At 46.1% G+C, this 23,996-nt stretch overlaps 1 long non-coding RNA gene across 1 annotated transcript in view; it reads left to right on the forward strand.

Annotated features, from left to right (window-relative positions):
• The first annotated feature begins 946 nt into the window (after window positions 1-946).
• LOC129380665 (uncharacterized) overlaps window positions 947-23,996 on the forward strand; it is a 42,189-nt gene continuing 19,139 nt past the window's right edge. Inside the window, exons 1-2 of the long non-coding RNA XR_008608849.2 lie at window positions 947-1,037; window positions 22,960-23,035. This is a non-coding gene — a long non-coding RNA (uncharacterized lncRNA). The remainder of the gene's footprint in view (window positions 1,038-22,959; window positions 23,036-23,996) is intronic.

Below are 23,996 nucleotides of genomic sequence, written 5' to 3' on the forward strand. Positions count from 1 at the left end.
CCAAGAAAAGGAATTGATTTATATTCCTTGTTAATGTATCTAAAGGGCAAAAGCATTTCACCTGGTTGTATCTTACGTCGCTAAAAAGTGCGCTTGATAGTTACTTAACGGTTTCGCAGATTTGAATAATGCTGTTCCTAATCTTTCAACATTTTGTTTTGAGCTAAAATGTCCATAAAACTAACCATTTTATAAAAATCGCGCTCTCACGTATTGGGCTTTGTTCATACGACAAGATTCAATGTGATAGTTCTTCTATTTTACAGTAAAAAAGTAAACGTTTGCTTTGAAAACTATTTATTGAGGCTAGGCAGCGTTTATTGTTTTGTTATTGTAACAGCAGTTTTGATTTATAACAGAAAAGTAAATGTGAGATTAAGCTGCGTACCATTCAAAACTTTTTGTGTAAAATGTGTAGGTAATATCGTTCATATCTCTTATGCCGTGATGCAACAAAGTTCACTGCTCTACCTAGGCCGACAACGTAAATATTATTATATTTTTTTGGCAGGTAATTGCGTCTGCAAATTGAGGGTGGTTTACCGATGTCCAAAAACCGTGTTCAGTGAACTGGACCTGTCTTGCATTGACACGTTTCATGGTATGAGTAAATGCTAATGCACCAGCAAAACTACAGCTCATTAGTGCTTCATATGTGGCAGTTTGAAACTTCGTGAAACAGGTGTTTGCCCACCTACATACATGACCTCCGGACAACAAATCATTTCGTCATGAATGTCAAGACAAGAATACAAGAACGTTAACCTTCAAGTGCAGCCTGAAGCTTAATGGACACTTCATGCTAAAGAAGTCAGGTTTACTCGAGTCGTACAGCCAATCAGAGACGAGGAGAAGCTGGTTTATTTTTAGGCGGCGAGTATAGAAGACAGCGGCAAAGAAAGCCTTCGCAGTTTTTTCGGACTGCCGAGGTAGTTTAATAATTTGCTTTGAGTAAAAGCATATTGTTCGCTTCTACTGTTTCAGAGACGAACCAGATCGTCTACGTAGGTAAAGAAGTTGGAGATCAGAAAAAAAAGGTAAGTAGCTCCGCTGGCACCATCCACAGAGCAAATTGCAGTTAAATGAGTGCATGGACATTTGGAAGGTGTATGAGCATTGAGTCAGAATCAATATTACTGCCAGGTCTAGCAGCGGACACAATTGTCACTTTACAGAATCTTAGTACACATTATGATATAGTGATCAGGAAAGTATACTAAAGAAACCGTGTCACAAATGTGCTAGAAACAGCAAGGATAATAAAATTATCGAAATGAGTAATTCGACCGTCTGCTTATGAACGAAGTAACAAAACGACATAAAGAACCTTTGTAAGTTAGAGCGCCCAAAAATAGGACGTTTTTAACGACTCAGAGATCGGAACCAGTTTTTTACACTTCAAGGTCACAACTGTCTATTGGTTCACTCCTTGTTAAAGCGAAATCCTTGTATGTCTCATCATTCAGTCGACATCCTAATTCCTTGAGTGAAAATGCTGCGACGACACGGAGGGTACAAATATCATCATCATCATCATCATCGTCGTCGTCGTAGTCGTCGTGATCAATGGCTCAGATCCCCGTATGCAAGCAAGATGGATGATAAAGATGGCTTTGAACACGAATTACGAAGGATGATAAAGTGAATTAAGCGGGTGACTCAGGCGAGTCAGAGGCAATTGAATTAAACAGAGGCAATCGAAGTAAACATGAAGAGACCTTACTTGATAAGCGCAGAAAAGCGCTGTCAAAATGCTAGATGGAGGAAGCGCGGCAGCAACATCGAGCGAATTGACCTTCGTGCATCCACTCAGTTCAACGCGAAGTAGCCGTCGAAAGCACAGCGCGTACAAAGCTACTAGCACTCGGCGGACTTTGTCCGCATCGCACATCGCTTTCAGGATACAGCACCAGCGCGGCTTCGCCATATGCAGCAGCCAACAGCGTGCAACTCCCCCTCCCCCGTCCTTGTGCTCCCCTCGGGGCCTCGCGCATGCCGGAAGACTGCGCTTCCTCCTGCCTTTCCTCCCATGCGCGCGCAATATTGAGCTGCGATCATCGGGTGACCCTCGCAAGTTTCACTCTCCGAAGCAGCATACAACGCGCGGTGACGGTTGTATTGTGCTTAGAATTGATACGGAACATCAAGGCGACGGCTACACCAGAGATGCACCTGGAGTGTCAACATAATCGCTATAGCAAGAAAGAAGTCGTGTCCTAATGGTTACTGTCGCTGTGCTTGACCGGCAGAAGCTCGATTCCACTGTCGGTTGCTTATTATTTGTTTATAATAAAACGAAGGGAGGCAGCAACCTACCAACTTCAATGTGCCTATACAGTGAGGCGCGAATTAATTAGGTATAAATGGAAACCACAGGATAGCCGCTGAACTTTACATTATACAGACGAAAAAAAAGATGGTTCAAATGCGAACAAAAATACGGAAGCCCATATGATACACAACTTCCCATACAAAATTGCTTTCAAGTATTCTTGAACGATGGTGGTTATTTAATTTGTACTCAATAAACGGTATACGATAGTTGTTGTGCCCCACTGTCATCGAAATGCGGCCCTTCTTGCCTAGATAGAAGCAACGACCTCATTTCCAGAAGCACAAACCCGTGACCACTGTCCGACATTAACGAGTAAAGTGGCAAATAAAGAATAACTCAGTGAAGCCTTTTTCGTGAACTCTTCCAGGTTTACCCAACCATGGCTTCTTTCTGCTAATGGCTGTTGTTTCTGTCGTGCCGAATGGCTCACACTTAGCCAAAAAGTCACAGGCTTGCCCAGCACCCGCGGCAGAGCAAGAGCGTAAGGCTGCCGAGGTGGCACTAAGGGAGCTTCATTTTCAGTAGCACGCACTACGCCTTCTTCGCAGTAAAGTCTATTTGCGTCGTTTTCACGAGAATGAAGTTAACTATCCACCCGCCATCGACGGCGAGCTGCTGCTTCTGCACAGTGGTCTGCTGAGCCAGACGTGTCGTGGTGGCAGTCGCGCGCATACTTCTGCGACTCGCTTTTTCAGTATTGGTTCACGCCTTTCAACGAGGTGCGATGACGCGCACCGCAGAGTTACGCGAGACTATGTGGTGCACAGGTCACATCCATTGACGCGTGCCACAATATCATGCAACTGTTACATGTCGTGACACTTGGAGGAATACGATGCAAATGCAGTGCAAGGTTACACGCATCGACGCTGTGTGGTGCGTACCTCACACTGCGTGAGAACCGGCACGATACAACGTTGTTGTTGCTGCTGCTGCCGCAGCTGATGATGACGATGCTCATTTATTTGCATCAGCCCTTTAGCGAGGCGGTTACAAATGGTCACCTAGCCTGCTTCATTTTTCAAGCACGTTACACATGGTTTTCATTTGAGCAATTTTGTTACATCACAATGTTGATGTTTCTTTCTCAACACTTATCTACCCTGTACTGCTACCAATACAGCTGCTATATGGCGTGCTACCTGGTACAATAATATGCCACTGCAATGCAAATTGTGCACGTACACACGCCATGCAGCGCGATTCTTACATCGCTTGACTTCTCGCGCTCTAGGACACGTGTATAGGGCATGTTTTCGCAGAAGCTAGCAAGCGCAGCAGAGATGTGCTGCCGCTATTGCTGATGTTGCTGATGCTCTTGTTGCGTGATTATTTCCTTTATAATTTTCAATGGCTCTCTCCACAGCGGCTAGGAAGCGCTGGCTTAGCGTAGTGGTATAGTAGCTGACTCCCGCGTAGAATGCGTGGGTGTGATGTTGCGTGAAGAGTATTTTTTTTGCTCCTTCCTGGTGACAGCTGCGACGGACACTGGCGGCGGACGTCACCAACCGTAACAGCCATTCGAATGAGCCCATAACAGCTCGCGCAGATAAATGAATTACGTGCCCGATGATGGGATCAAAAATTTGGTCCCCGAGCACACCAATCCGATACTCTCTCTAAAGATGCCATCCGAGAGCGCACGCGCTGACAGGTTTCACTCCGGTCGTCCAATTCTGCATGCTGCCCCGCAAAACAGCGTGATTCGTCGAGCGAGTCCGGCTCTTCACAGTTGGTGCTGTCAGGCGAGGGCTCTAATGATGATGTATGGGGTTTTATGGCGCAAGGGCCAGGAATGGCCAAAGAGCGCCATGTCTGTGGTAGTGGGTGTGCAGTGTAACTATGATTACTATGAAATTGGTGTGACGTGGCTGTAAAGGGGCCTTAAAATATACGCTCTGAAGTGCGTAAAACCTGTGTAATAAAATTATGGCGATGACATATGACTTGTACTATGAACATTTCGATGCATTTAAAAAGAATGATACGATAGGTAAAATATATCAGATTATAAGAAATGCTAGAGCACTACTGCCTCCTTAGAGCCCTTGAAACACAAGGGCCTGGAGGCATGTGCTATGCAAGACAATTATCGCAGTGGCATCCTCTGGAGAGAGGAGGCGCTACGAATACATGGGACTAATAACATGTAAGGTCACATCTCTGAGGAAACATAGGACTGTGTCTGTATTAAAAAGCGGTTCTGGACCAAGAAACATCGCAGGATGAAGGGGAATGTGCTGTCGGTATGCTAAGGAAAAATATCTCTTTCTCTCAGATTCGGCTTCCCGACACTCCAGGAGGACGTGGAGTACGGTCAGCCTCTCCCCGCATCTACCACAGGTTGGAGGCTCACTTCCGGTGAATAGAAAGTTATGGGTGCCAAATGTGTGTCCTATTCTTAGACGACAGAATAGGACATCTGTTCGGCGCGATTTTGCAGTAGAGGGCCAGAATCCTAACTGTGGCTTTATCAGGTGGAGCTTATTATCCGTTTCCGCGTCCCACATGTGTTGCCAGTGGGCTCGCAGCTTCCTACGCAAGAAAGGCCTCAGATCTGTGACAGGCATCTCAGCGGTAGGGTTAGCGGCTCGCGATGCGATCGACGTGGCCATGTCGTCCGCCAGAACGTTCCCTTCAATTCCCCTGTGGCCAGGTACCCAGCATATTATGATATGCTGCTTAGATGAGTACGCTTTACACAAGACGGAATAGAGCTCATTAAATACGGGATTTTTATGTTTGCTGAATGTGATTAAGGCCTTCACGACGCTTAGGGAGTCTGTATAGATCGCTGCTTTTGGAAGTTTTGATTTTCTTATATGCTTCACAGCAGAGAGTAATGCGTAGGCCTCGGCCATAAATATGTTTGTTTCCGGATGCAGTACGTTGGATTCCGAGAAGGATGGGCCGACGGCTGCATAGGATACCCCAGCATTTGACTTCGAAGCGTCTGTGTAGAACTCTGCACAGGAATGCTTGTGCTGGAGTTCTAGGAAATGCATTCTGATTTCGGCCTCAGGAGCGTGCTTTGTAACTTGAATGAAAGATGTGTCGCATTGTATTAGCTGCCACTCCCAAGGAGGTAGCAGCTTGGCTGGATGCATTAGGCGAAGCTCGAGGAGTGGAACATGCATTTCTTCACTAAGCTCCCTCACACGCAGCGAGAAAGGCTGTCTTACGGAGGGAAGATTGCGAAGGAGTGTAGCATATGTCATGTCATTAACGGTATTAAAACACGGATGTTGAGGATTTGAGTGGACTTTAAGAAAATATGTTTGGCTGATGTATGTTCTCTGCAGATGAAGTGACCACTCATTTGATTCTACATATAGACTTTGTATGGGACTCGTTCTGAAAGCACCAGTGGCCAGTCGGATTCCTAGATGGTGGACTGGGTCTAGCATCTTTAGCGCACTCGGGGCGGCAGAGTTATATACTACAGCACCATAATCCAATCGAGACCGAATTAGGCTCTTGTATAGGTTCATTAAACACTTCCTGTCACTACCCCATGTAGTCTGGGATAGAAGTTTCATAAAGTTCATTGTTTTTAGACATTTTTCTTTCAGATATTTAATGTGTGGAATGAAAGTGAGTCTGTAGTCAAGTATGATACCTAGGAATTGGTGTTCTTGGCTGATAGGTATTCGTTGTCCACACAGTTCTAAGGAAGGATCCGGAACCAGGCCTCTCTTTCTTGTGAAAAGAACACAAGAGCTTTTGTTAGGATTGATCTTAAATCCATTCTTGTCTGCCCACATTGAGACTTTGTTCAGGCCATGCTGTACCTGTCTCTCGCACACTGCGAGGTTACAGGATTTGAAAGCTATTTGTATGTCGTCCACGTAGACAGAATAAAAGATTGCCGGTGGTAATGAAGCGCGAAGCGTGTTCATCTTCACGATGAAGAGTGTGGAGCTGAGCACGCCTCCTTGGGGTACACCTGTTTCTTGCGTAAAAGGACGCGAAAGTACATTACCGACTTTTACCCGGAAGGTACGACTGGACAGATAGCTTTCTATTAGGTTTAGCAAATTACCATGGATGCCCATTTCTGATAAGTCTCTTAAGATTCCGTAACGCCACGTCGTATCGTACGCCTTCTCCATATCGAGGAATATGGATAAGAAGAATTGTTTGTGTACAAATGCGTCCCGGATATTTGCTTCTACACGTACAAGATGGTCAGTTGTGGAGCACCCTTCTCGGAAGCCGCACTGGTAGGGATCAAGGATTTTGCTCAGTTCAAGGAAATGAATGAGTCGCCGATTAATCATTTTTTCAAACACCTTACAAATGCAACATGGGAGGGCTATCGGGCGGTAACTTGCCACTGAGGAAGGGTCCTTGCCTTGTTTCAAAACAGGGACCACAATGGCTTCCTTCCATGCGGTTGGAAGGTACCCTGCTTCCCAAATGGTGTTGAAAATTGTGAGTAGTGTAACCTGCGTGTCATAGTGTAAGTTTTGGAGCATTTCATACATGATTCTATCAGATCCTGGTGCGGAGCTGTTGCATGCGCTCAAGGCAGCTCTCAATTCGGCAATACAAAAAGGACGGTTGTAAGGCTCATTCTCTCGACCTTTTCTTGTTAATGGCTTAACGTCCTTCTGTTTGTTTGTATTTGAGAGAGGATTGTGTATAATTTGTTGGACTTGACACGCTCTCAAAATATTCCCCAAGTGATTCTGCCTGGTCTTGCAGTGTATCGCCCTGTGTGTTTACCAGGGCGAGTGAATATGTTTGCCGCCCTCTAATCCTATTAACTCTGTTGCAGGCTTTGGCCTCATCCCTAAACGAGTTAATACTCGATAAAAACTTGTGCCAGCTGTCTCTTCTGGCCTGTCGGCGGGTTCGCCTGCCTTGGGACTTTATCTTTATTCTTACGGGCGATCTTACATTCGCTGTTCCACCACGGTACACGTCGTTTGCATGCCAGACCACTCACTTCGGATATGCATTTTGATGTGGCATCTATTATGAATGATGTAAGATACTCCACAGCAGCATCAATTTCAAGAGAACACATGTCGGCCCATGAGATGTTAGTGAGAGTTCGAAATTTCTCCCAGTCGCCTGTGTCTATCTTCCACCTAGGAGCTTGTGGAGGATATTCGTTTTCTTTAGATGTTCTTATCAGTATAGGGAAGTGGTCGCTCCCGTAAGGATTGTTCGTAACTTCCCATTCGAGTTCGGGCAGTATGGACGGGGAAGCTATGCTAAGATCTATTGAAGAAAAGGTTCTGTTTGCTAGGGAGTAATACGTGGGTTCCTTCTTATTCAGCAAGCACGCACCTGAAGAAAAAAGGAACTGTTCAACAAGACGACCTCGTGCGTCTGCACGAGAGTCGCCCCACAGGGAGCTGTGCGCATTGAAATCGCCAAGAACAACATAAGGTTCTGGCAATTCATCTATAAATGACTGAAATTCATGTTTGTTTAATTTGAAGTGTTGGGGTACATAAAGCGAGCAAATGGTGTCGAGTTTATTTTAAAGAACAGCTCGAACCACCACTGCTTCAAGGGGCGTATGTAGATGTAAACGCTGACAGGAAATACTTTTATGAACCAAAATGGCAACACCGCCTGATGATACGACTGCATCATCGCGATCTTTGCGAAAAGTTTGTATGTTGTGGTTTTAGGTGTGTTTCCTGTAGACACAGCACTGTTGGATTGTGTTTTTGGATAAGCTCTTGCACATCATCAAGGTTCCTAAGAAGACCTCTGATGTTCCATTGAATTATTTGTGTATCCATATTGGAGGTCAGTAGGTGCTGTGTGTACAGAAAGAGAAGTAGTGATTCGGAAAATTACAGAGATTAAATTACAGAGCCCTTTCAAGGCCCTGTAACGGGAGTTTTGCCCTTTCTGGAGCGTTCGAGGGAGCCTCGCTGCTCCTTAGGCGCTTGGTGCACCTTGAGGATAGGTGTTGTGTCCACTGCCTCTAGTGAGGCTTCGGACACGTGCTCTTGCGAGCGAGACGTTTTCAGAGGGAGTCCCGCCTTGGAGGGCATGACCCCTGCGCCCACCAGCCCGGAGGTCGATGGGGCTCCCTGAGGGATTTGACTGCGCCGGCTGTGGCCAGCGCTGGAAGTGGCCGGGGAGGTTGTGGCAGCCTCGGCTGCGCCCACCTTCGGGGTCGATGGTCCCTTATGCTCGGTTGGCGGAGCCGCGCTAGCTGCAACCACCGTGGGGGCAGATGGCGTAACTGCCGACTCACTGCGTGTGGGTAGGACAGCCGCCGGAGGCCGTTGTGACGCTGCCCCCTGACGCGCCAATTCGGCAAAGCTTTTCTTTGGCAGGTATGCTACCCGCCTGCGTGCCTCTTTGAGCGATATATTTTCCTTAACTTTGATTGTGACTATTTCTTTTTCTTTTTTCCATGATGGACAGGACCGCGAGTACGCGGCGTGTTCCCCATCACAATTCACGCAGTGTGGAGCATTCTCGCAATTGTCAGATGGGTGTTCTTGGGCACTACATTTTGCGCAAGTCTGGTGGCCTCGGCAGTTCTGTGAACTGTGGCCAAATCTTTGACACTTAAAGCGTCGGAGAGGATTGGGGATGTACGGTCTGACTCGGATCTTTAGGTAGCCAGCCTCAATGGTCTCAAGTAGCATACTTGATGCAAAAGTTAGAATTAAGTGCTTTGTCTCAATCTCCTTGCCAACGCGCCTGATCTCTATTCTCTTGACATTGGTCACATTTTGATCGCTCCAGCCCTCCAGTAGTTCGGCTTCAGTCAGTTCCATGAGATCGACATCGGAAACGACTCCGCGGGTGGTGTTCATTGTGCGGTGCGGTGTGACCGTCACTGGAAGATTCCCAAAGGATACTAGATTAGAGAGTTTCTCGTACTGTGTCTTATCACGCAGTTCTAAGAGGAGGTCGCCACTTGCCAACTTAGAGACTTTATAGCCTGGACCAAAAGCTTCACTAAGTGTCTTCGCAACAAGAAAAGGTGAGATCATTCTCGCTGCCTTTTCTTTTTTCTCTGAATGTACTACATGAAATCTTGGAAAATTGTCATTATTTCGGCCAAAAAACTTGAAAACTTCTTCGGTGCACCCTCGTTTATGAGGGCGATGAGGAAGTGTTGGAAAAGAACTTGCCATAGATATGTGTAAAAATTCGGCAGCGCCGTCAGCCACCCACCATGGAGCCCAACAAGGGGACGCTGCAGGACCGTGAAAAGGCGGCCTGCACGCGCCAGCTGTACGACACCACTATAACCAAATCTGTTATAACCAAGGTTGGCTATCCCACACAAGGTTACCCCTTGCCGCCGAGGAGAATGAAGTAAATGGAAGAGAGGAGAAGACAGGAAAGGTCAAAAAGTAAGAGATAAAGACGAAGATTCGAGAGGAAGAGACAGGAAAAGGCGACTGCCGATTTCCCCCGGGTGGGTCAGTCCGGGGGTGCCGTCTATGTGAAGCAGAGGCCAAAGGGGTGTGTTGCCTCCGCCGGGGGGCCTTAAAGGTCCAAACACCCAGCATCAGCTCAACTCCCAGGATCCCCCTTTCCCCAGACACGGCTAAGCCGCGCACGGCTACACGCGGGAGGCTCCAACCCTCGTGTGCTCGGGTACGTGGTGTCGCAACACACCAAACGCCTGCTGACGCAGACGCCCCTGCGGGGGGGGCGAGGGCTCTAATCAAGAAAGAGAGTGAGGAAATTTGGTAAGCAATTACAAGGTAATTGAAAGCATATATAGACTACCAGGAATAATAGCAAAGGAAGTCAGAGTAACAGAGACGGCAAATTGTAGGCAAAGGATGCAACCGAAATAGACTACGGATATTTACAAAAACAGGAGCCGCAAAGTGAGAGAAGATTTGTATGATAAGGCAGAGGGGGAATTCCTTGCTATGTGAGGCCTGCACTGGCAGCCCGAGGACAATAGCATACCGGACCAAATATGCGCCACAGGATGAGGCATGTTTGGGCATCAAAGAAACAAAATCCCGCAGATGACTCGGCAAATCGCATGGAATCTCAAGATAATGAGCCAGCAAGACGCGTAAGGAGTATTCGCCTTCCAAAAGCGTTGGGTAAATGGGAGGATTACTTGTTCAGCAGTTTACATAAGAGACGATTTGAGTATCGGTGGAAGAAAAGCAGGGAAACGATTTATATATAGGCTGAGTCATTGCGAGTATATTTAACGGCAATTTAATTAGGCTTTAAATGCGAAGATTACGACAGAGATCAGACTGCCAAACTTTTGATACCCATGGAAATATGAGAACCTGGATAAATGAAGTAGTAGGCTCTGTGTCCTTGCCCCATTTCTAAAGCGATGCTAATAAACATCATGATCATCATCATCCCCTGGCGTCTGTGAAGGCGAACGTAGAAGACAAACCATGGGCGATCTGAACGTGCACATTACCTCTCTTTCATATGTCGCCGAAGCTATTCACGAGATATAACTCGGGCAATTTTTCAGGTCAGCCTCAAATATTTTCCCGTATCACCTATTTATTCCTTTCCTGCGTTTCCTTTTTCCTGCGCCTATCTGTACTTGTATCCATATGTATTGTAGTGTCAATGGTTCCAAATTAGGCTACGTTTATTGATTTCTTTTTCTAAACAAATCCTGTGTTGGTTCCGACACCATCCATTGTCTTTAAACTGATAGCTTATCGCAGATGGCAGAGTTTATTTGCTCCCTGCTTGTTCTTTCTTCAACATTGCGTTGCTGTAATTGATCAATTTATACAGTATTTTCCCGTTTGCATGCATACTTCGTAGTGCCGTGATATTCATGCAATATTTACTAGTATCATCCTGGGCGCACTTTTTTCTTCCTGTAGTTTTGATGCATGCTATTGCGTTGTGCGAATAATGCTCTTCTTGCGTGATGCTTTTATTGATGTTTTGCTGATTAACGCTTCATTTACGTTGATATAACAGTATCCCCCCTTGCCCAATGCTTTACAGAAGGCATGTAAGATATTCATAACTATCAGTTTCACCATAAGGGCGAAGCAATCAACACGACAGCAACAAGTTAGATTTTTGGAAGAAGTGGAAGAATCGTAGCTGTAGTGGCAATGCGAATCGAAGTAAACGTAAGCTCTTAAAGTAAAAACGAGCTGTTGTTATAGGGGGTACTCTGTTTGAATCCTGACATCGTACAAGTTCGTTTGCGTTTGTTAATGATGGCCAGCGCCGTTGTTGTCAATTTAGCACCAGTTTTTCGCATTGGGAATGTCGCAAACCATTTTCCTGGGCCTATCTTGGAGATGAAAGCCGCGCCGCTAAAATTACATCAATTGCAGGTTTGAGCTCTGTTATTTTCTGCACATTTATATTTAAATCTGAGAACATTTAAGATAAAAACATGCGCTGTCGGTGTGTTGTTTCGTGACATTGCTTGTGGGCTGCTATTCTCGAAATTCTTAAGCAAAACTTTCTCCAACTTCTCAAAATTCTTTAGAAAATTCTTGTCTCGTATGAGCAACTTTAGTGTTAGAGTGAGGTGGGAATATAACCCACATATATCGCATTTCATATGGCATGGCGCGGCATATAGCATACACATACCTAACTGTACGCGGAACCTAAAGGCGATGCCTATAGGAAAAATTCGCTTGGGGCGTCCTTATATTTGGTATCGGAATAAAATATATTATAAATATGTACTGAACCTCACAGCAACGCCGACGGGGTAGACGACAGCAAAAATATATTTGGAGTGTTCTTACCATGGCTATCGAAATGAAAGCTAGAATAAGCGTGACGTAAGGAGATATGCGGAAAATCAAGTGGTATTTTTCTACTCAATGTAATCAAAATTTGCATTCTTATTTTTATGGAAACGCCTGATTGTGTGGCAACTGTATAATTATCTCCGTGTATGAGTAAGATATAGCATATTCATCAGTCCTTGCATGGTGCACAATTTCTCTCTCAGTCAGGTCATGGGAAGGTTGCACAGGTTTCTGAAGGGAAGCTGACGCGGCAGCACACAGAGGTTTTCGTTACGCTACACACACACACACACACACACATGCACATACACACAAACACACACACACGCACACACACACGCACGCACGCACGCACGCGCACACACACACACACACACACACACACACACACACAAATGTCTATAAAAGACCTTTTTTGTGTGGTGCAGTATTAAGCGCACCATTCGATGTATATAAATTGCAGTTGTCACTACGGAAAGCGAGTATAAATGTATAAAACAAGACATTTCTATCTGCTTAGTCCCTTAAAACTGTGGAAACTCACAATGGTGGCGTTGTGGCTTCGCCGTTACGCTGCTAAACCCGAGGCCCCTGGGAGGTGACTCCCTGTCACGGCGGTCGTGATTCGACGGGAGCGAAATGCACCAAGGCCCGTGTAGCAAGCATTAGGTGCACGTTGAGGAGCCCCAGCTAGTCAACATTACGGTGGAGTCCTTCACTACGGATTGCCTGATAACCATATCCGGGCTTCTGAACGTACAACCCAAGGATTTGTTCTTAAAGCTGTGTGCGGACACCTCAATACTGATTACTCGAGGCAATGACGATCTCAGAGGCAATGCACCACTCCGTTCGCCATGACTCCGTCTGTTCGCAAATGCCGACGCCACTTTTCAACACATGCTAGCTGAAAAACATGAAATTTGTCTCCCACACGAATAAGACTTAGCAGAAGAGGATTGAATATTGTATACGAAGAAACTGCCTACCCTTGCACTGCTTTTCCGATACAGTCGAGTAGCGGAACATGTGATTTTGGCACCACCTTACAGAGCGAAATTAAAGATATATTTTCATAACTCTGGGATAAGAGTATGCTCGTTTCTATCACTATGGCACAGAATCTTCTCATTCCCACGAAAATCCAAAGACATGCTCCGAACGGTAGGTAGACCTCCCAAATCTTGTTGGGCCATAGTATAAACATTCTTTGTGTGTTTGCACATTAGAGTAACATTTCACCTTGAATATTTCCCTCTTTACTGGCATACTTAATCCTGCGAGAAAGCTTTGTCCATTTGCTATGAAAAAATTATGCACTTCGACGAGGATGAGATTTTTCTGTGTAGTCCCCCATAATAATTTTGAACGCTCTAGCTCTTGAGATAATGCTTATCAGTGCGCATAACGCTGGTTCGAAATTTGTGTTCGAAATTTCCGAATCAAATGGCAAAGCGACTCTCATTACAATTGATGACTTCGCATGGCGAGGCGTTACTGTGTCGATTGGCAAGGAAAATTCTAGTAGTATGTTCCAAGAAAATGGTGAAGTTATCACGCACGCGGTAGTGTGGGGCCCCGGAATGTTTTTAGCCACCCTTAGGTGCACCTAAATCAAAGTTCACTGGCGACCACACAATCTTTCTTTAGGTTGTTCACGCTGCTTCCTGCTTCATGCAGTGCGTCACGCCCTATCACGACAGTGCGATCTACACGCGCAAGTAAGCACCGGCCTCAGCAACCGACCGTTTCAAAGATTTGAAAACAGCTCACAAAATGGGAAACACATATCTGCCGAAAATTGCAAAGTATAGTGCATTTCCGGCTCACACGATGACTTTTGGAGACCTATTCCAGTTCTCCCCACCAACGTGAATGCAGAGCGAGTATGTGCGTGGAAAAAGTACACATATTAGTGAATAAATAGCGTTCAGCATGCAATTCGCGCCCAGCAAACCATCAGAAATCGGTAAGGAATCGCATAACAGCGCAAAAGCATTTTTTTCGCCTGATCAAAGCTACTATAGAACGTCCCAGACGCATGAAAAGCCCTCGCTTGCGAGGAGACCTGTAAGTATCCAAATGTACGTAATCGGTTACTTGTTCGAAAAATACATTTTTCGTAATGTTGTAATTTAACGATTACTTTCTTTATTCGGTAATAATCATTATATTTCGCTTACGTTTTCAAAACCAAACGCCTGTAACCAGTCAGTTTATTAACGAGACAAGCTGCAACAAGCGACGTAGCATTGAGAATGTTAATTTCGCAGAAACTACAGTGGAACCTTCGAAATTGTGCAACGCAACAGCCTCGTGATTTCACACGTTTAGTACGACAGAGGTGCGGGCTCGGTATTCCTCTACCGAAGCTGTTAGCCCCTCGGTCGTAAGGGCTTTTTGTGTCCGTCCACGAGCATAAATTATCATCATCAGCGACAATGGTTCATACCCTTGCCTCTCCCAAGCAATAAAAAATGCAATGGATAATCCCTTTTGTATTGAAGCGGCTACAAGCACTCAGCAAAGGGAAGCGAACGGTGCATATAATAATTGAAATCACGCATTGAACATGTAAAAATACTGAAAGATATCTATAGCGGCGCCACAGCCACCGTAGTCCTTCATAATGAAAGCAACAAAATCCCTATAAAGAAAGGCGTCAGGGAGGGAGATACGATCTCTCCGATGCTATTCACAGCGTGTTTACAGGAGGTATTCAGAGACCTGGATTGCGAAGAATTGGGGATAAGAGTTAATGGGAATGCCTTAGTAACTTGCTATTCGCTGAAGATATTGCCTTGCTTAGTAACTCAGGGGACCAACTGCAATGCATTCTCACTGACCTGGAGAGGCAAAGCCGAAGGGTGGGTCTAAAGATTATTCTGCAGAAAACTAAAGTAATGCTTAAGAGTCTCGGAAGGGAACAGCAGTTTACAATAGGTAGTGAGGCACTGGAAGTGGTAAGGGAATACATCTACTTAGCACAGGTAGTGACTGCGGATCCGGATCATGAGACTGAAATAATCAGAAGAATAAGAATGGGCTGGGGTGCGTTTGGGAGGCATTCTCAGATCATGAACAGCAGGTTGCCATTATCCCTCAAGAGAAAAGTTTATAACAGCTTTGTCTTACCAGTACTCACGTACGGGGCAGAAACCTGGAGGCTTACGAAAAGGGTTCTACTTAAATTAAGGACGACGCAACGAGCTATGGAAAGAAGTATGATAGGTGTAACGTTAAGGGATAAGAAAAGAGCAGATTGGGTGAGGGAACAAACACGAGTTAATGATATCTTAGTCGAAATCAAGAAAAAGAAATGGGCATGGGCAGGACACGTAATGAGGAGGGAAGATAACCGATGGTCATTAAGAGTTACGGAATGGATTCCAAGGGAAGGAAAGCGTAGTAGAGGGCGGCAGAAAGTTAGGTGGGCGGATGAGATTAAGAAGTTTGCAGGGACAACGTGGCCACAATTAGTACATGACCGGGGTAGTTGGAGAAGTATGGGAGAGGCCTTTGCCCTGCAGTGGGCATAACCAGGCTGATGATGATGATGATGATGATGATTGAACATTCACAACAGCGTACATTTCAATAAAGAACAAGCTCAAAAGAAGCATCTATCATAATCAGCAATGTGTTATACCCCTGTAAGCAAGGGAAAACTTAAGCTTCGCCATTAAGAGTGGAACGTGGTAGCATTCGAAGATCCCTGACTGCTTCTCACGCTTCCCAGCAAACTGCCCCATATATAACTGAAATGTTTACCGGGAAACGCTGGCGGCGAACGCTATGCACGAAGGCAATCTTTCTGGTGAAATAGCTGCCTCTTATTTAGGCAGATCCAAGCGGTTGTGCACAGCCACTCCAAAATAGTTACCTCATTTACAGGTCTCTGTTATTGTTTCCCACTTTTAATATTTGCGTCTGAGAAGGTGGAACCTAAAAGGCATGCGTTATCGGTGTTTAGTTTCTTGACATTTTTTTGTGGGCTATCATTCTGAAAATTCGGAGTAACAAATTTGCCAGAAATGTAAGACAATGGATCTGGAATGTCAGTGATTGAATGGCATGGCAATATAAGCCACGTATGGCGCATATCATATTGCAAGGCGTGGCATATATATATATTCCTAAATATAGACGGAAATTATCGCTCACTCATGACTCCGCCAACACTGCATTTTAGGTCTGGCCAAATTGAGCTGAAACGCGCAGAGAATACATTGCGCGAAACAATCGTATCTGCAAAGTACTGCATCGCTACGCGCCGCGGAAAGGTCTGAAATTTCAATCCGAACGCCATTTCCCTCTTCACTCACGGCCGCCGCGCTACAAGCCGGACGGTGACGTATTCGTTCCCCTGTGCCTACGTAATAGTGTCCGCGGTGGGACGTCGCTCGTGGTGACACGCGACTTCGAGAATTATTCAAGACAACATCTGTTATGTGTACGATCTGTTGCTTGAATTGGCGAATTGAAGTTTAGAGAAATAATAAAACACACAAACGGAATGTCTGCGGGTTTTTTGTTGTTTTACTTAGCACAGAAGCAAGAGAGATGTACTTCCGCTTCGTCTGCTTATTTCCACGGTCATGCGGTCACGTGCGGAGGTACCGAAAATACGTCATTTTCTGCCGTACTCCAGCGCCTTGATCACGCTCTACGATTCGCTTGTTCTGTCTCAGTACTAGTGTAGCACTGAATTATACAGCTCGTTATGTTTCCTTGTGAACAGCGCGCAAAATCGTGCGCTGCTCAAACGAGACAACAGCTCGCGTGCCACGGCGTCAGCGGAAGTGCGTAGCGCTGAAAGAAAAAAAAAGCGAGGAGCAAAAAAAATTATGAAGGCGGGGCCTGTGACGTGCGCGTCACGCGATCCTCGAGGTCCGTTATGCAAGAACGCAGGGAAGGAATTTCGCTTGCGTAGGCTAGACGGGGCGGGTGGAGAGAGTGTCTTGCTTGGCAGTGGAGCCCGTCTGCTGAAGTCACGGGTTGGCGGCACTGAGATATTCCTATCTCGGCTATTAAGGAGCCGATATCAAAAATTTCGCGGCAGAATGCTCCCTAGAGGACACGTAACAACTTTCAGCGTATAGCAAAAATTCGCTAGGGGCCTGGTGAGGGGCCCTTCAAGGCTATAGCGTTAAAACATGCAACAGCCAGAAACTACAAGTGCTCAGCAACGTTACGGGAACAGTGCGTACGTTCATTGAAATCACCCATAGAACACACAGAACAGTATATCTCTGAATAAAGAAGCTCAGAACAGTATCCGTTCCTTAAACTAAGCATTACATACCTTCCTCAGCAGTTGTAGTGGCGGTTTTGTAACAGCTTCGGTGGATATCTGCACTCACAAGGCAGGGAGGGCGAGTCAGTTTTCGTTTCCTTACGAGAGCTACGACATCTCAACAGCGAAGGCTCCTTAAGACGTGTACGCAGTCCTTAGTAGCGTGAGCGCATGTACGCACACGCACACACACACACTACTTTGGCAAGAACGACGACGTCAATAGTTCGATGTACGCGCGCAGCCAACGTAAGCGGCAGTGGCCAACGTGCTCCTACGTGCCTTGACGTCGACCTGGCACTTGCTGCATACGCAGCCCACGCGTTGGTCGCACCGACTTCGCCGAGCTGCGATGCATTGCACAAAGAAAAAAAAAGCCACCCACGCCGGTTAACCGACGGTCTCAGGCAGCAGTTCAAAGCGGCGCGCGGGTTCGGCTTCGTTCAGTGCATGCTTCGAAGAAAGCAGCGGACTGCGCGCGCCTTCACGCAGTTCAAATATAAAGGTGATGGCTTTTGGCCCGGCGCACTACAAGCGGCGCAGCGTGATTAGGTGCAATCATCGCTTTCGCGCGCGCTAGAAATGTCGTTCTATAAACGCGCCTTAAGGATGCCAGAAAGTCACATGCGGGCGATTTTTTTTTTCAGTTGCTCATTGGCCAAACTGTGAAAGTCTTAGGTGTGAGCAGCCATGAAGCGCTTTGTTACACACACGACCCAGAGGCCGAGTAACAGGACATTTGTGCGCAAAATTCGTATGTATTACGACACCGCCCTACACCCCTTGCGCACATACAGACCGAAACAGCTAACCTCCCTATATTTCCTTCTTTTTTTCCTCCGTGTAACGGCTGCCTTCGCAACAAAAACCAGTTCATATGACGAGTAAAATGTTTAAACGCAATAATAAGCAAGATAAGCAATGCACGTAAAGCGGCATGGAAATGCACTGAAAGCGCCAGTCAATTACGTTTAGTAAATTTTCGATTACTTTTGTGCGGCTGTAATTGGAAACTTTGTACAATAACGTTTTTAAATGAAGCATGTCTAATTATATTCGGTTACGTTTTTGTGCAACGTGCGTAAGTCTGCTTGCGAGCGTCGCGATGGTGGCGTAAAAAAGCGCCCACCACTGAGATTTCGCTTTCTCTGTGCGAATCTGATGGCCAGAGGAAAACCTGCTTGTGCGCCCATCTTGGAGGTCATGCTCTAATCAACGTGTACTTCTGTCGTGCCAACGCAAACTGAGCCATTCAGAGGGAGAGTACCGCCTGTGTCGAGCTGCGAAACACTGCCGTTCGAGAGAAGATGCGCGAGCCACAGTTTCCCTTACTTCAGAGACGCAGGACGAAATAGGCAAATTTTAGAATTTTGACTACCTGCTTTATGAACGCTTCGCTTCACATTGGTTTCACAATGGGCGTTGGATGCGCATGTAGGTGCGGAAGTGCCAAATGTTCCATTCAGCGAAAAAGCCGTCGTCTGTATTCCTCCCGTAGCAGTGAAACCTCAACTGAAGTACAGCTGCAACGGAAAAAGAATGGCACAAGTGAATCATAACCGGAGCGAAAAAATTGCGACACGCGGCGCTATTGTTGCCGAACACGCTGATAGCGAGATTGCCAGGCATATTCCATTTCCAAAGCGGGGGTGGTCGTCAGAAAGCTGTCCATCCGAAAGCTTGCATTTTAAATGATAGCTTATGCTCTGCTTATCGCTAGAATCATGCGCCAACGTTGTCGCGCACATGACTTCATTTCTTTTTCTTTTTTTTGAGCTGGCGTTTTGGCCGGCAGCATTTCCTTTAGCGAACGTTTCCCTCAAAGCCCACAATTTGCTGGACGATAGACTGTCAAAGGCTGTCAGCGCTAGTGAAGATACAGGGGACCATGCATGAACATGCATATTCTAGAGGTGAGTTTACTTTTTGGCAACAAATGATCGCAGCACAGCTTGAGCTCCAAATTTTGTCTTTAATTTTCAATGTCCTTAACATTATAGCGCAGAATGTGCAATAAAGAAAGTATAAAATGAATTGACAGCTGTCAATAAATTAAGAAATCCCTTCCAGGCTAGTGGCTTAGTGACGCGCGAAAGCTCCACCAGCCATTACGACATTGCGTGCCCGTGCGGGCAGTGAGGCATAGAGTGTGCTCGCAATACCAGGCAGGCCCTGGAGTCGCTTCCATTCCTCTTGCACAGCCTCCCAAAGCAGATCTTTTCACGCTCCGTGCAGTTGCCGTCTTGCCAGTTGCTGCTTCATGAGGCCCCACACATTTTCAATAATATTGAAGTCCGCTCTTTTTGGAGGCCATGGAAGCTCCTGAATGCGCAGCTCAAGCCTCTGCCGCACCATCCATAAAAAGAAAAAAAAAGACATTTTGACATTTTAAGCAAAAAGCCTGGGAAGCTTTTTGCTTAGCAGAAACATAGGAACAGCACATGGGAGTTATGAGGGTGCAATAATTGAAAGCTAACGCTGTTGTGCATAAGCACCGCGGTGCATTACTCTCTTAAATACCGAACGAAACCACTCCTTCGGAAAAAAATAACAGCCTTAGGGCTCAACATTTTATGAACAGAAAAAAAAATTATAGTGACAACTTTTCTGAAGGATCAGCCAGAAAATAACGTTGTAAGTGGATAAAGACAAAAAAAGTTAAATGACAACAGTCACATGTTCATTAGCCCCAAAAGGCACCGGTAGAATGCCCACATCATATAGGCCTCAACTGAGAATATTATTTAAAAAAAAACAGACTCCTAGCCCTCCATTTCAATGCACTAATATCAATTCATAGCATCCATTTACAAATTGTGAGCAAAAAGTTTGCCAGTTCTTTTGTGCGAAGTGCATATAGGTTGCAAGTAATTATACCTGCTTGTGTGGATGGGGCTCCTGTCATGCTGAAAAATGAAGCATCCATCCGGAAACGAGCCATTCAGGATGAAAGGAATTAACTTCCTTTCGAGTATGTCTGCATAGGCTGATGCTGTCAGAGCTCCATCTATCCGGATGAGCGGCCCAAGCCCTTGGTATGTTATAACACCCCACACATTGACGGATCGTCGGCCGATAGCAATGACGTGTTGCGTATACTCGGGTTCAAACCTGTAACAAAAAACAAAGCTCACGTGTTGCTTGTTACGCAGCAGCTCAACAGTTTTTTTCAGAAATTCGCGTAGTAGGATTTAAATGAAAAGTAAACTCCTTAGCAACAGGTTTTAAAATATGCCAGGCGTAGAGAAATGCAATAAAATGAAAAGACCACCGCAGCAGCTGCCATAAACATTCGGCCATTTTGTTCTTAACATATGTGAGACGAAAGAACACGTAGGCAAGCGCTGCTTCCCTGTCCTTTTATACACGGAAGCACATGACCTACCGGGCACAGTCTGGCCGCCAGACACGGCGCTGTTGGTCCCACTTGCTGCTGAAGGTAGATTCGTTGGTGAACACTACATTCATCCATTCTTCAGTCGTCCAGAAAAGATGTCTTGTGGCAAACTCCAATCTCAGCGTCTTGTTTTGTCGCGTCAAAAGTGGCCTCTGGCAAGACATTCTACTGCGGAGCCCCACTGAACGAAGGCGTTCCCTTATAGTAGTAAGGGATATCCGAAGGCCGAGTTCCTGCCGTATCTCCTTGGCTGTTATAAAAGGGTCCCAACAGGCAGCGGCGACAATCAATCTGTCTTCTTCCTCGCTGGTTCGTCTTGGGCGCCCATCTCGAGCCGCGTCTTCAATCCTTGCCTCTTGGAGGAAAGCTCGAACGATCCGCGTAACGCTTCCAAGCGAGCACCCAACCTCCACAGCAACGCTCCTCCTTGTCCGCCCAGCTTGAACAAGGGTTAAGATTTGAACCCTTGTTTCCTTGTCGATTCGCGGCATCCTAAAGTCGTTCTGGCAAATTTCATGCGAACTACACCTACTTTTAAAGTCTTGCTGTCGTGTGACGTAGGCACTTCCACACGCTACTTTTGACAGTGCATCGCCCAGCAAATCTTTTAAAGGAAAGCTGAGATGAAGATACCGTTGCTCGCAACGCCAGCGCGAAAAAAAAAAAAAAAAACGAAATTATGTGCGCAGCTACATCGGCGCATGGTTCGGCCAATAAGAAATGCACAAGCGTGTTTTTAAGATGTTGAATATCCGATGGGGCAACATCGGGATGGGCTGCTTTCTGCCGGCAACCCCCGCTTTGGAAATGGAATATGCCTGGCAATCTCGTTATCAGCGCGTTCGGCAACAATAGCGCCGCGTGTCGCAATTTTTTCGCTCCGGTCATGATTCACTTGTGCCATTCTTTTTCCGTAGCAGCTGTACCATCGGCTGTGACGCCAAGCTAAGAACGCGCCTCGAGCAGTTGTCATTTGCAGCGACGTCATTGAACGCACCTCGACGGAGCAGAGAGCGTGAAAGGGGTTTCCTGCTGTTGTCATGGCGCGTCAGGTGTTGCGGGAAGGGAAAGGGCACCACCGCGACGCTACGTCACCATCGCTCTCGCTCTCGGAAGCCGGCACGCGATGCCCGAGCCAGCGCCGCAGGCTCCTGTTGCTTGCTAGCTTGGGCGACATGTACCGCGATCCCCCGCTGGTCTTGGGGGTCGATGCGGCTTCCTTTGTCTCTCGACGCGTAGGACATCGGTGGCACGCACCGTTGACACATAAGCGACTGTTGCTTGCTGGCTCTGGGAGGACGTACGACTATGGTTTATTACTCGAAGCGCAGAACTCGAAAGGCTGCTATGCGGCGTTCAGCTGGACACTACTTTCGCTTTGGCAATTAATAAAAAGCGCTTAGGCGCCCTCACTTTCTTCAGCCTATAGATGCACAATTATTGGTCGATACCAGTGCAACTAATAAGTTTTTCACTCTATTACCAGGATTCCTAAAAGTGAAGCGGAAATGTCTAATGTAGGAGATCAAGCACGCTTGCGCCATCAAAGCTATATTGAGGTCCTTGAGAATTGAAAAATAAAGTTAAGAAGTGTTGAGCTTGAGACAACTTAAAAGAAACCAGGTTGTGGCATTGGCAATGCCGATTGGGCCTGACCTTCTGTAAAATATGTATATGGGTGCATATGTAAAGGGGCAGGTGGGTCCTTGGGCTTCCGAGCCACCGCATAGTCGGCTGGTACGGTTTGGCGCTAACTCAAAAACGAATTCAAAACCCAACCGGACATGAGATCAACACGTCAGAATAGTTTCTCGCTCGCTGCGCCTCCTAATGACGTTCCTCCATGTTTGTGAGCTTTAAACTTCTACTACTTGGCTAAATGATAACGGTCGTTTGCTCAAAAAGAGAGATAGCGTTTTTCAGTACTGCACGGTGAGATTAAGCAGCATTGGAATGAAGAAATGAACTGTTAATGTTGTAAAAATAACATGAAAATGGCGCGAGATAACGAACAGGCTTCTTGCGCATGCACTTCTAATCCTATCAATATAACCTGCAAATATCATGTACTCTTAATTCGCGTTTGCTTGTGCCTACGTCAGAGTACTTAAAGGCGCCTGATAAAACCATTATTTTGAATATTTACTGAAAACACCATCAAATGAAGAGATGAATTTAATCTCACGAAAGAATATCTTTTTTCCATCAGCGATAACAAAAAACGAGATGGCCACTGCGAAGAAACTGGTAGCGTATCTCATCATTTCTGCCTTGTTGGGACTAAGGTAAGTAAATTGTCCATGCTTCCCATCTTTCCCTCCATAGCCTGCATGTGCCGAAGACGGTAATGTGTGATAGCGTGCAATTCTGCATCAATGCTACCTCAAGCGTCACATTTAAAATAAATAGTTACAGGCTCTAGTTAGCACCCAGACTCAATTTAATTCAATCAACTTATCACAGACACCAGTGCAGTCATGTGCTATTGTTCTTATGTGATATGAAGACATGTTTCATACGTGGTGGATTTCAGAAAAATTCCGGCTCAGCCCTTCTTACGATGAATGGCAATATAAGTGCGATTAGCGTTTGTGCAAAATACCGACACGTCGTAATGCCGGTGCCGAAACATCTATGCAGCCAGGCTGCTCCCTCACGCTTCCTACTTCACCAACTGCGCTACCCTTGGGACAACACGTGGGGTGGGTGAATTTCCGACGAGCATTAAGGAAGTTTAAAGGATTATTTGTGTTATTCTATAGTGGCAGCTTCACTGAGGCGCATGCCTATTTACCCTACTTAGTTACTGATACCATACGTAGTTATTTGGTATCAAAGAGATTCATTTAGGAGAAGCAGACACTGAGGGGCACATACCCAATTGTTGAAGGCGGCCTCAAAGCTGTTCATTGAAGAGCGGCGCATACCACATGTGACATATCTAGTGCCGCGTGTTCAGTTATCCAAGTCAGCCGCTGTGGTTGTTTAGTGGCTCTGGTGTTCGGCTGCTGAGCCCAGGGTCGCGGAATCGAATCCCGGCCACGGCGGCCGCATTTCGATGGAGGCGAAATAGGAAAACACCCGTGTACTTAGATTTAGGTACACGTTAAAAACGCCAGGTGGTCAAAATTTCAAGAGTCCTCCACTATGACGTGCGTCATAATTATAAAGTGGTTTTGGCACTTAAAACCCCATAATGTTTTTTTTTTTTTAGTTTAGCCAAGTCGGCATCACAGAGGTTTGTTG

This window comes from Dermacentor andersoni, chromosome 10 (assembly GCF_023375885.2).
Source record: "Dermacentor andersoni chromosome 10, qqDerAnde1_hic_scaffold, whole genome shotgun sequence".
NCBI classification, from domain to species: domain Eukaryota; kingdom Metazoa; phylum Arthropoda; class Arachnida; order Ixodida; family Ixodidae; genus Dermacentor; species Dermacentor andersoni.